Source organism: Kryptolebias marmoratus, linkage group LG10 (genome assembly GCF_001649575.2).
Source record: "Kryptolebias marmoratus isolate JLee-2015 linkage group LG10, ASM164957v2, whole genome shotgun sequence".
Taxonomy (NCBI): Eukaryota; Metazoa; Chordata; class Actinopteri; order Cyprinodontiformes; family Rivulidae; genus Kryptolebias; species Kryptolebias marmoratus.
Genome location: NC_051439.1, coordinates 22,278,579 through 22,286,145, shown reverse-complemented (window position 1 = coordinate 22,286,145; position 7,567 = coordinate 22,278,579).

The window sequence follows — 7,567 nt, the reverse complement described above, 5'->3', positions numbered from 1 at the left end:
CCATATTTTGGCTCGTGTGAATCCCAGCAGTGACAGCCGACGGCCTCGGTGTAACGACCCTGATTCATGTGGTTCTCTCCGAAGCTGATCCAGATCCAGTTACTTCCAGGATGATGTGCCCTTCATGTGGCTCGGGCGCCCCATTACTGATTTACATCATCTTGAAACTGCACCACTCTCAGTTTGGATGTTCCCGACAGCCGAAGGAGCAGCTAACCACACTTCTGAACACAGAAAAAAGTCTTTTTAGCGTAGTTCAAAGGAAGCATATCATGAAGGTTAAGTGTGATAACTCTCAGCTACTACCACACTGAAGCACAGCTCAGTATCTCTAAAATGACTGAGATGTAAACGTCTGCTTCTGTTTCTGTTAGCAAAATATCTCATGAACCACTGAAGATCATGAAGATCGGCTAAATATTCAATTAAAACTAAAGAAATGAAAATGTTTCTGTGAAAATGCTGAAAACTGTCGGAGAACAACGTGTCAACCGAAGAGTTACAACCAGCCGAGCAGGAGCTAAAACGAGAAAAATAGATGCTAACGCTGAAATTGGCTAAACATTCATCCATCCACCTTCCTGCAGCAGAAAGAGAGAAGTGTTGAAATGAGCCAAACAGCAGCTAAAAATAGCTAAACGGATGCAAAGTTTGACAAAACTGTGGCTAAATGCATCAAAACAGAAGGTACAATGAGCAAAACTGTTGAAAGCTTAAAGTAACTGAATGGTAGCTAAAAGCTAGCATTGCAGCTGAAAGCTAAAAGTAGCAAAACGTCCTTAAAATGCTGAAAACTGTCGGAGAACGACGTGTCAAAGGAAGAGTTAAAACCAGCCGAACAGGAGCTAAAACGAGCAAAATAGATGCTAACGCTGAAATTAGCAAAACATTCATCCATCCACCTTCCTGCAGCCAAACAGCAGCTAAAAGTAGCAAAACAGATGCTAATTTTGACAAAACTGTGGCTAAATGCATCAAAACAGAAGGTGCAACGAGCAAAACTGTTTAAAGCTTAAAGTAGCTGAATGGGAGCTAAAAGCTAGCATTGTAGCTGAAAGCTAAAAGTAGCAAAACGTCCATAAATTCATCCATTTACTTTTTCATTTTTCATTGAGCGACAGACGGAGGACAGCACAGAGACGTGCTGAAATAAAAACATCCAGAAAACCTGCAGCTAAAAGCTAAAAGAAGCAGAATTGTAGCTAAAAGCTAAAAGGAGACAAAAACAGAGCAAATATGGAAAAGAAGATTTCAAAGAGAACAATGTTTTTGAAGACATTTCTATGTGTTTCTATCTGTGAATAAAGTGAAATATTTTACTATAACATTTACTAAAACCAGAAGCTCCAGCAGCCATCGGCTGAACGAGCCGAATGTTTTGCTGTATAAACGGCTACAATAACAGAAGCTAGATTTAAAACAACTCTTCATTCACACAGTCCTCTTATAAAGTCAAATCAGCGCCATTAAAAATAACAAAAAAACAAAAAGGTCCTGCGAGCCGTCCAGCTCTTTCCACGGCTGTTATTTGTGGTTTTCTATTTCAGATGTCGGCTGTTTGAGAGCGAGTTGGAGTCGTGTGTTTGTGCAGCTCCTTCGCACCCACAGAGTCACTCAGGTTACTACGCTGCAGTAATCACGCTCGCTGCTTTTAGCTGTCATAACAGGCGAGGCTGTGACCGGGAATCAAACCGCTAACCAGGCACAAAAAGGACACGTTTGACCGGAGAGACACGACCTGTCCTCTGCTGGCCAACAACAACACGAGCAGAAGTGTGAAAATAAAGATGTTCATGCTCGGGTGTGAGCTGCATGTGGAGGGTTCACTTGTTAAGACTAAGACAAGAACAGGAGGAGAAGACACCGGGGACAGACGCACGGGGGACGAGGACACCGGTCACCCGAGTCTGGCCAGATTTCTTTTTCCAGGCAATCAAGAAGAGTCCGCCGAGGCGCCGCAGCTCTGTCAGGCTGTTTGCAGATGATGGATGGCGCCGGAGTCGCTTCTCCTCTGGCTTTTAACGAGCGGCGCTGCTCGCCTCGCACCGCCATTTCTGTGCACGCCACGTTTTTAACAAACCCTCATGAAATGTAAAAAATGCCACCAGTTTCCATGTCTCTGGTTGGAACACCGAACGGTGAAAATGAGCCTTCGGAAACGCAGACGCATTTGTCACGGAAAATGAAAGTTTGTCTTCTCCGTTTCGAAAAACGGGAACACCCGGGCGACTCTGTTTTCCAAAAAATAAATGCCTGGCGTTCCTTCAAGGGATGCCTATCGCCCGCCGCCTTTCACAGCAGAGTTTTAGACTCAGTTGAGACGAACGGAGTCGCAGCCGTTTTGGTCAAATCTTAAAAACAAGCAGCTCTAATGCTTCGAATATGTGCTGTGAATCACTCTCAGCTACTACCACACCAAGCCTCAGCTCAGTATCTGTAAAACTCGCAGAGTTGTTCCCATTTTTTGTGTTTTCTAATATCAGTTGGCCGTGGCAGCCATCTTTACTTGGGTTAACTACGAAGGTTAATCAGTTGTAAATGTACATCCAGGGAATATTTCCTGAATGTTTCATTAAAAGTCGTCCAGTGGTTCATGAGATATTTTGCTAACAGACAGAGAGTTGGTTAGTTAATGGCACACTGATACAAAGACTGAAAATTCAAGAAATTAATTTTAATTAATTACAAAACAGGACAAAAACCAACGATGGCACTTTCTGTCTGAGGCACCTGAAAGTGTTTTTTATTCCTGTTTATTAAATATTATGTTATATGTTATGTATTATATAGTTAGTATATTATATATATTTTTATTATATATAACCAAAATAGGACCATTGGTGGCGTCAACATGAATCCAAATATAAAGGAAGAGGCAGAAACGCAGGAAAAACCCCGGTAAAAACTGCTCCAGTGCTGTTATGGTTTCTACGACAGAAAGTGGGCCAAAAAGCTGCTTCATCGTGGTTCCTGTCATTTAAAAACCTTCTCACCAGACAAATCAGTAAAACGTCTGTTTTTAAAATGTCTGTGGCGTGGACCAGGCCTGAATAAATCCTCCCTGAATGTCATTTAAAGTGACGAAACTTCATTTATCTGGTGCAGAGCGTTTCCACACAGAGCGGGTTTTCATCTCGTCGAAGCACAGAAGCATCAGACTCTGCTTTTTTTCATCTCTCTGTGCACTAAAAGACCAATTTCCAGCTTATAAAAAAAGGACCATCCCTGTTTGTTTCCATGGCAACCGCTAAGTGCCATCCCACCGAAACCCCAGACCCAAACATTCCTTTTCATTCAGATCTCCAATCAAGGCGACGCTCGAGTGTTCATCACCGCGTCGCCCCCGAGACCGCCGGGAGTCGGGGAAATTAACAGCCATCATTTCAGGCAGGATGTTTTTCAAAGTAAAACAACCCGTTTGATCATTGTAGTGTTTTGTTTTGAAGGATCAAACCCAGTATTGTGTTTTAAAATCTGAATAATATGGTTTCTGCAGTGGGAACGTTAGAAATGTTCTTGTTTGCAGCTGCATTTATCCTCTGCGTTCGCTCTGAAAAGCTCCCGTTTGTTTACGTGTCGGAACAAGAATGCGCGCCGCGTGGGTGTTTCTGAAAATGTGTCACATCAGGAATCTGAAGTCACATTTCCAGTTCCAGCCTCACGGCGTCTTCCTGCTCGGGCACGAGATCTGCTTCTGTAAACTTTAAAGAACCGGGCTGAGTTAAGAGAAAATGCCTCGAAACGTTCTCGGGGTGTTCCCCAGGGCCTCGCTCTCGTGTCTCAAGAGTTTCGAACTTTTCCGAAAGGTTTGTGTGACAGATTTTCCCTTGAAATGGTCCGGCCTGTCCTAAACGCTTCCCAGTTTAGTTTCCGTCACTCAAGAGGCCTGAAGTTGTATTTTTTGGGGCGATATGTGATTACACAATCCAACAAACTTTGGCTCAGTTTCATGAGGAGTGTGTTCGATCGTGTCACTCAGCCCGAGACAGAAGGACTAAAGCACTCTGCGCCAAAGCAAAGCAACAAAGTTCCTACTTCCTGCCAGCTCGTTTGTTTCCTGTGGACAGCCGAATGGGTCATAATTTGATTTGTGTCTAATAAACACCAGGGGTTATCGTTCAGCTACTGGAGATTGTTTTTTTTTCTACCAGTCAAAAGAAAGAAGTTTTTTCCAACTAACATTTGTGTTAAAGTTCATTCCTGCTGAAAGCTCTCGGTATACTTAGCAGATATTTATATAAGAACTGAGGCGTAGGACTTGACTGAACTGTTTGACTGACAGGTTATTAAAGCACAGGGATTAGCTCTTAGCAACAAAGATGGAGACGAACCCAAACAAGGAGAACACAGTTTCTGTTGACTACAGATGTTGCAGGAATTTAACGTTAGCTGTGAAATTAAGAAGGTAAAACAGGAAGGCGGCTATAAATGACCCTGTTTGTCAATATTTTATGAATTAGTTGAAGAAAAGCCGATCAGTTGAGTTCATGAAACCTCCCCAAATGCTGGAAGTCACTTTCCCACAAATTAGCCTCTAAGGCTGAGAACGTGCTTAATCCTGTCCAGAGTGAGACGTATGGTCCGTGGCTTAAAGGGATCGTCTTAAGACATCCCTGGAATGTTGTCCTCGGGGGGAGGAAGGTAAATAAAGGGGACGAGGTTCAGCAGATATGAGGCGACCTTATTGCTTAAACTGATCACAGCTTGAACCAACAACAAACATCGGGATGGTCAATGTGGATTCTGATTTAGGTTTCTGTTTCTGTTAGGAGATCAGAAATCAGCGTCCAGCTCGGGTTTGGCTGTTTGTTCTTTAAGCACTAACATTTTAGGAGTTGATAATCGTCGTGGAGTGGCTGTCCTCCAATCAGACGACAGTTTTGACCCTCATCTCAGGTCCGTGACCTCCTGCCTCCTAAGCTGACGTTAACTTCTGAGGCGAATCAGCTGAATGTCATGAAAAGACCAAAACATTCTCTCCTTAAGGTGGTTCAATGGTTTGTTTTATAATATCAGTAACTTTAATACATGTGTCGGTTCACCTGCAGCTTGGCTCCGGACGGATCGTGTTCAGACTACCAAACCGATGTGGATAAAAGGGTCCAAACCTTATCCGGGTCTGACAGGTTGTCGAGTCCGTTCACACCTGTATTCAGTTCTGTCCAGATGGAGTCTGATAGCTGAAGACCAGGTCTGCTGTGGTTTTATATTAAATAACCGTGTGGGGGTTTGGTTCTTCACACATGGTGGAGAATCATAGTAACACCTTTTTTAAATTTTCTCAGCTCATTTGTGGTTTTGTTTGTTGTCGTTACCGAGCAGCTAATTGTCTGCAGCTCATCTCTGAAAGCAGCTGAAGTTGTGTTTTTGTGTTTTCGTAGTTTCAGCGGGACTTTATCTTCTGAACGAGGCGTTCTTCATGTTTGGTCTTCAGCCTCTGCTTCACGTTCAGCCGCCGGGGGAAGTTCGAGGGTCTGAACTCCAGCCTTGGCGGCGCTGTTAAAAGAGACGTCTCTAATTGACAGGCTGCTCCTCCAGCTTCTTGTTAAGGGTTCTTCTCCGTTACGCCTGTTTTCTCTGCCTGCTCGGGACTGAAAACCACCCCCGCCCCCCGCCCGTGCCCCCACCCATACTCCTCCATCTTTAAATAAAAACTCCTCGACCGCGCTCATAAACACACACTTGGCTTTATTCGCCTGAACGCAGCATGACAGACGAGCACAAAAACAGCCATATTCAACCCCGTGCATGTCTGCATATCACATTATACAAGAACACACACACATTTATACACACACACACACACACACGGAGGGGGTAGACTTGTAGTTTGTGTTTTGCCAACAAAGGCTGGCTAATCTTGCAGTGAGCTTTGTTGCAGCAGCTATTGTGTGTGTGTGTACTTGGTTTTTGTTACCTTTTTAGGACCTTTCCTGCTATAATCACCCACCTTGTGAGGACCGGTGGTTCTTATGGGGACCAAAGCTTGGTCCTAACATGAAGCAGTCCCTCCAGGATTTCGCAGGGCATTTTTTGTGATTGTTGCAGCTAAAATGCCTGATTTCGTGGAGCATTTTTCCTAAAAGTTGCGATTTTTTTTTTACTAAAATCAATAAAAACCATAACTTTTAATATATAAACCAAAAATCCTTCCTAGTTTTTTAAGATAATTCCCAACAAACATTGACATTCTCAAAAGGTGCTTTATTTGAGAACTTTGATAGCTTCTAAACTGACATTCATGAGCATTTCTGGATTGTCCCTGGTCTGCAGCTCTCCTCACATGTTTTGCAGACACAAAGTGTTTGTCGATGCGTTTATGTTCCATGATTACACTGCAGGACGTGCAAAACAGCTGCAGCTGGGGAGGAAACTGGTTTGCTGAAATCTTTGTGGGCAAATGTGAAGCATTAGCGCACATTTTGGCTTCGGTCGCTGCTCCTGCACGCTCCCGGCATTCTGATGTTAACAGGAAGTGACGTCACGTGTCTTCTTCCTGAGTTATTTGGGGTTATTTTGTATTCCACGCTACACAAACCCACAAAGAAGAGACTAGACCGCAGAAACGGTGGCGAATCACTTTAGAAACAATAAATATTGGGTTAAAGTTGCGGGAAAGTTGCGGTGTTTTGGGCAAAGTTGCAAAAAGTTGCGATTTTGCGGGGTTTGCTTGATTTTGCGATAATAGTTGCGATCGCAACATCGCGAAATCCTGGAGGGTCTGATAAAGGAACGTCATTGTAGGATAACCATGTTAAATTTATGGCTTGGGTTTAGTTTTGGAAACTTAACTCGTAAAGGTTCGGTTTAACGTAAAGGTGGGGACTTTCCAGAATGTCTCTGAGGGTTTGCGGGGGTTCTCGGTCTCCTCCTCTGAATCAAAGATGCTCGTAATCTTGTCGTCTCGGGAGGACTAGATCTGCTTCATGAAGCTCTGCTCCCCTCAAGTAACTTCATCGCTTTAAGAGTGTTAGAAAATCAGGATATTCAAGTTGGACCAACTACAGAAGACGCCTGAAAGCCTTAGAGAAGTACAACCAGTGATCCGACACTGCTCCAACCTCCGCCTGGAAAGGGACCACCACCTCCAACACTGAGGACAACCGTCCATACATGTCCCCACTGTCAGAGAACTGGCCTTCAGATTCATCTGAAGATCCACAGGTGACCAGATCCACCGACCCAAACCTAATAAAATCTGTCCCAGATCTAAGATGAAACCATAAACCTGGAGGCGGCTGCCGAGGCAGGCACGATGTGGACGAAGGAGGGGACAGGAAATAATGTGCGTGGCCAAGACTAGAGTTCTGCAAGCCGTTCACAGTGTCGACTCTGAAATAACTGAGACCACAACTGGAGATTTTCCTGTTTTATGCAGTTTTAGGTCCCCAGCTGGTCTCCAGAAGCCGCAGCAGCTGGACTTCACCGTCGATGTCCCGATAAGGACAGAAATACAAGCTGATGGAGTCAGAAAAGAAGGGACTGAATCAAAGTTTGTTTTATATAAAGGAAGAGAAGAAGACGTTTATAGGAATGTTTGTCCCGGCTGTGGTTGGTGTCTGTAGGG